Source organism: Crocodylus siamensis, chromosome 5 (assembly GCF_052110815.1).
Source record: "Crocodylus siamensis isolate JL-2025a chromosome 5, ASM5211081v1, whole genome shotgun sequence".
NCBI lineage: Eukaryota > Metazoa > Chordata > Crocodylia > Crocodylidae > Crocodylus > Crocodylus siamensis.
Window position 1 is genome coordinate 192,250,538 of NC_143399.1, and position 5,803 is coordinate 192,256,340.

Genomic DNA, 5,803 nt, shown 5'->3' on the forward strand with positions numbered 1-5,803 from the left:
CTAACAAAAGGCAAATCTTGCAGTAGAGAGGGGCCATTGTGTTCCCCCTCTGGGTACCAAGGCCCTATATTTCCTTGGTGTTTTGTGTCTTTTTTTTATTTCACCAACCCATGTTGTTTGTTCTGTTGTTTATGTTTTTACATTTTGTTAACCCTGTTTTTTTGTCAGTGATTGTAAGTGTCTAACCTTTGTTGAATCCTGCCCCCCTGGGGCATTGTAGTGTCTACTATACCCTCTGATTTATGCCTGTTACTTTCCCAGTATTAAAAGGCATATGGTTTAGTCCCCATTGGTGGTCTGGCTCTGGTCTATAGGGGGAGGAGGGTCCCTACACCTCCCACAGCCGCTTGTGCACCTGCTCTGATCCCTTCAATTGGAGAGGGGTACCTCTTGGAGTACCTCCTGGGTTATAACCAGGACCCACAGCCCTGTAAGAAAATAAGCACTTAAATAAGCCTTACTGTGTGTTCCAAAAATCCTATAACAAGAACACCTGAAACCAGGTCATCTCATGGCATTATTTGATTTTACCATGGTAACCTGGAATCCAGTCTCACTCCTTTTACCTGTTTGGAGCTCTCTGGCAGGCAGGACCAGAGGCTCTGCCTTCCTCTGCTCTCTGTTGGACGTCCCACTTCCTGTTTTTCCACATGCTGCTGCCTCATTGGTTACTACCTCTGACAATCAAGCTCTTTCACCTGATGACGGGCAATGCTGCAGAGAAACAGGCCAGTGACACTTCAGGCTGTCATTTCTTTAACAGCCGCAAGACTGAAAATACCAATAGAAACAAGATCCTGCGCCGAGGTGGGAACCTGTTGGTCAGCATTAGGTTTTCAATCCGTTCAGCCTAAGGGTCCACACAGCCATCCATGATGCACAGGTTTGGCTGCCCGCTCTGACTCTGAGACCTTACATTTCGGTAAGGCTTAAAATTCCAGCTAATGAAGTGGACGGGGTCGAGTAACATCTGTGGAACAAAGATTGTTCTTTCAGGGCAGCTCCTGACCATCTCTTAACTTCCTCTTAACCAGTTACAAAACACCTCCTGCATTAGAGGTTCCCAGGAAAATCCCTTACTTAGCTTGTGGTTTTTTCCCTCTGTTAGGCGATGCTGCCTACCACTTACAGGGTAAGAGTTAACTTTGTTTTCTATTTCAAGCAAGCATGTTTTTATTCAGTCACCTAGAACCCTGCAACTAATACTTCTGTACAATAATGCAGGGCTATACCAAAATATACTTTGCCTGCAGTTATTAACGGTTGCTACCTGTTTAATGTGTCTCTTCTACACTAATTTTGGCACTGCTGTATTTTGTAGGAGCCCAGCAAAGTATAGCTACTTCAGACTTTTTCACATGGGAAATGCCAAGCAAACTGCCCCAAGGGCAGATCCTTAGTCAGCACTTTCAGCAGTTTCCAAATACAGTAGCTTAATAGTCCTCCTCCAGCTGTAAGGCGATGTTAAACATACTTCTGGAATGTGGTTAAATTCTGGTGCTGTAGCCGGCTCGATTTTAATTTCCTTCCCTCTCGCCCTGCTGGATATGTCAGAGCCCTGTGGTAATCCACCTGATTTTTATCATCAATAACATTTGTTTTGTAAAAGGCATGGATTAAATCACACATTCAAACAGCTGAGTTTAGTAAAAACTGCCTTTGTTGAAGGAGGCATCACATGGAGTGATGTCTTTTGATCAAAACCTGTTCCAGCAATTATTACGAAAAGCTGTGGTTCGTGGAGCTGATGCTAAGCGTCGGATTTTAAGTGCGGTTTCTGGAGTGCATGACCCTGTTATATGCAAGTTTCAAAATGCATGTGTGAAGTAGACTCATGGAAACTTGTTTTGAAAGTGGTTACTTTTGTCCTACAGAGGGCAAACAGAGCTCCAGGGCTAAGTTCTGTGTGGTGCTTTGCAGGAGACCCAGCACAAGAGGAAGGAGCAAAAATGGTTTTATGCCATCTTTGCGCTTGTGGGATTTTCAGCTCGTCTAAGGTCTGGCGTAGCCTCCAGCACAAAATAGATCATGCCAGGGGTTGCTATAGCTTATGACTGCTGCCCACAGTCATCCATGAGCTGCTATGCAACCCAAAATAGCCTGAGCACAAAGCACTCCAGCAGTCATCCTCTTCTTTTCTCGCCTCACTCTTCATGCCAGCTCTTTTGTCGAGGAGGTTAAAGTAGCATAAAGGGAATGTTTCTTCAGCTAGTTGGAAAAGTAGAGGCAGTTGGATTTTGAAAAGGACTTTACAGTTGGAAATTGTTTCTCTTGTGAAATGGAACAATATTATATTTTTTTCCCTATTTTTCACCCCCCTATGTGCAGATATACATCTATGTATATGCATGAAAATTTAAAATAATTTAAACTTTGTGATTCTCTTAAATATGGGTCCCCCTTTCCACTCTTTTCTGTTTTCATTATTTAAGACAGTAAAATGAACGATGTTTCTGTTCTTCTTTTCTATTTTTATGTTAGTCTGTTATTGCTCTGTCCACCCTCCCAAAAATGTAGCAGCCTGCCTTCACTAACCTGCAGCAGAGAAAGCCCTGGGCAAGGGTTAGATGAAATGATGTCTGGATATCCCTTCCTCCCCTATTCCTCTCTGATTCTATATTCTGTCTCTAATCCACAACCACTGGATACATATATCCAGTTCAAAGGCCCCTTATTCTGTACTGTCAACTTAGTGTGTGCACGTTTTAGAGACCAGCTTCATCTAAATTCAAAGACTGACTCTTGTAATCATCACTGCCTTTAGGTTATACTGAGCCATCATTCTAGCGTGATGTTAGATGGCGCTGTTCTGTTGGACATGTTCTATAAGCAGGATGCGATTGTTGAAGTCCTGAGTGACCAAAAGTGTCCATTAAAAAATCCCAGGATATTCCCTCAAAATTCACTGTTGACAAAGACAAGGTCATGAGTGTTCAAATAAATTCATTGAATTACTCATAAACATTGCTGGATTCTTAACTTACTGAAAACACTCAAGAAAAGACCTGTTTATAGATTCATGAAAATCTCATAGTGTATACTGATGGTTGCTAAAATAAGCAAAACGTTTGTGTATAAAAAGAGTCAGACTAGGCAGAGCCAGCAAAAAATATATAGAAAATAACAAATGCAAATAGAACTAGTTTGTAAACATTAAATTAACATAAACAATGTAAAAAAATAAAGATAGAAATAAATTAATATTTTGAACGTTGTCCATTTCTTTCACAAAATCATTTTTTTGTTTGTTTTTTTGTTTTGTTTGTTTTTGATGAAGAAAATCACTTTCCTTAACAAACTCCTCATTTTTTGGTTGAAATAAAAAGGGGGACAGGGTAGGAAAAAAAGTGAGCGTGAGGCAGTTTTGCAAGCAAATTAAAACAACGTTGTTTAAAAGTAATAGTTGTTTTGTTTTAAACATTCTAATTTAAGAACCAGCATTGTGGTCAAAATGAAAATGTGTTGGATCTCTCTCTGAAGCATCTGGAACTGGCCACTGTCAGAGTTTCAGCCCTAAGGGATCCCTGGGTCTGATCTATTATAGACATTCCAGTGTTCCTCTGGTGTGTGTAAAAGTGAAGGTGTTAATCCTAGTGCCCTGATCACATTTCAGGCTGAGGAATGACATTTTTCCTTAAGAAGCATCATGCACTATTCTGAGTCAGGCTTCATCCAGCAGTGCTGCTGTATACTGATACTGTGAGACCACACTAATGTTCCATCCCAGAGGTGGCCGCATTTCACTAATGCAGGAGGGGGCAACCTTTTTGCCGGGTGTGCCACAAGTTAAGCCCATGCCCCCCCAGTACCGCTCCAGTCTCCTTCCTATGACCAGTCTGCTTTCTGCTTCCTGCCCCGGGCTCCCTGCTGTATCTGCTCTTCTGCCTTCTGCTCCATGGATTATCTGCTGTTGTGTTCCTTGCACCCTCCCTCATCTGCCACATGACACACACAGAAGTTGCACGTTGCCACCCCTGACTTGAGTGATCTCTGATTCCCATACCTACATCACAAGGGTTCTAGGGGCTCCTTAACATACAGCCCATGGGGCCTGTCTTAGACCCAAAGGCAACACTGAAGGCCATATAATAGGATACCTCAGGCTGGATCTGGCCCATTGTTCATATCTTTGACACCCTTGATATATATAGGAAAAGGTGCATTATCAGTCACAGCACAGGCAGGAAAGCTTCTTTCAGTAGATGTAATATCTTTTATTAGACCAACTGAGCAGTTGGAAAAAAGTTCTTTGCAAACTTTCAGGCAGAAGCATCCTTCTTCAGGCATAGAATATCTCCCCCGTTCTGAGATCCCCGAGGAAGAGGCTAAAAGTGTGACAGGATGTCAGTGAGAATGTAAATGGGTGAAAATTAGGAAAACAAAGGATAGGGAAGGCGGAGGGGGGGGGGAGGAAGAGGGGGAAATAATGCCAAAGGTAAGTAAGGGAGACTCTACTGTAGTTGAGTTCACCAAGGTAGAAAAGAGGCAGTCTGTGAAAAAGTTAATAGCTGGAAATTAGGAAGACAGAGGATAGAAAAGAAGCGGGGGGGGGGGAAGAGTGGGGGACAGGAGGAAAAGTGTTAATGGTAAAGGCAGGCAGGTACCTGGTGAATCAGATGTCAGGGAGATTTAATGTGTCATAAATCTAATGTCTATATTGAGTCCATGATTTGTTTTATACAGTAGATTTATGAAGTGAAGTTCATAGGCTCATCTACAAAAGGTGTTTTGTAAGTTCCCTTTGAGGATTAGAACTGAGAGATTGGAGACGAAGTGATGGTCTTGTGAGAAATGTGCCCCCACAGGTAATTGGATATTTCTGTCTTTGATAGATTTTCAGTGTGCCCTCATTCTGGTACAAAGTTGTTGTTTGGTTTCTCCTACATATTTTTTGTCTGGGCATTTGGTGCAATGGGTAAGATATATAACATTTCTGGAGGTGCACATATAAGATCCAGGAATTGTGATGGTTCTGTTGTGGGGTGTGGTTATAGTGGGAGTGGTGGAGATATGTTGGTAGGTTTTACATTTCTTGTCCTGGCATGGTCTGGACCCATTTGTTATGGTTTGGGTCATAGAGAGTTTGCTTCTGGTGGTGAGGTTGGTGAGGTTTGGTGCTTGTTTAAAGGCTAGGATGGGTGGTTCTGGAAACAGCTCTTTAAGAATTGGGTCTTCTTCTAGTATGGGTTGCAATTGTTTGAGGATTTTCTTTGTAGGTTCTAGGAAAGGGTGATACGTCATAACTAACGGTGTGCAATTTGTGGGGATTTTCTTTCTGTAATGCAGCAAATCTTCATGTGGTATCTGGGTGGCTCTTTCAAAAGGCTGATCTATCTCTCTTGAGTGTCCTTGTTGGGTAAAGGCCCTTTTGAGTATTGTGAGGTGGTGACTGTGGGTATTCTTCAAGGTGCAAATCTGGTGGTATCGGAGAACTTGGCTGTAAATTACAACTTTCTTGTGTGTTTAGGGTGATTCCTGATTCTGTGTAGATATGTATGTTGGTTAGTGGGTTTCTTGTGTATGGTGGTTTGCATTTTACCATTTTAAATATTGATCATGGTATCCAAAAAGGAAATGCTGGTGTTACAGTATTCAATACATATACTTCATAAATCTACTGGATACAAAAAATCATGGACTCAGTATAGACATTGGATTAAACCTGCCTAACATCTGATTCACCAGGTATCTGCTTGGCCTTACTATTTACACTTTTTCCCCCCCACCCCTTCCCCTCCTTTTCTACCCTTTGTCTTCCTAATTTCCATCTATTTACTTTTTCACAGACTGCCTCTTTTCTACC

General features: G+C 42.0%; 1 pseudogene; it reads right to left on the reverse strand.

The window, feature by feature from the left end:
* Positions 1–4,629: 4,629 nt before the first annotated feature.
* Positions 4,630–5,558, reverse strand: LOC149865075 (uncharacterized; annotated as a pseudogene).
* Between the last annotated feature and the right edge of the window lie 245 nt (positions 5,559–5,803).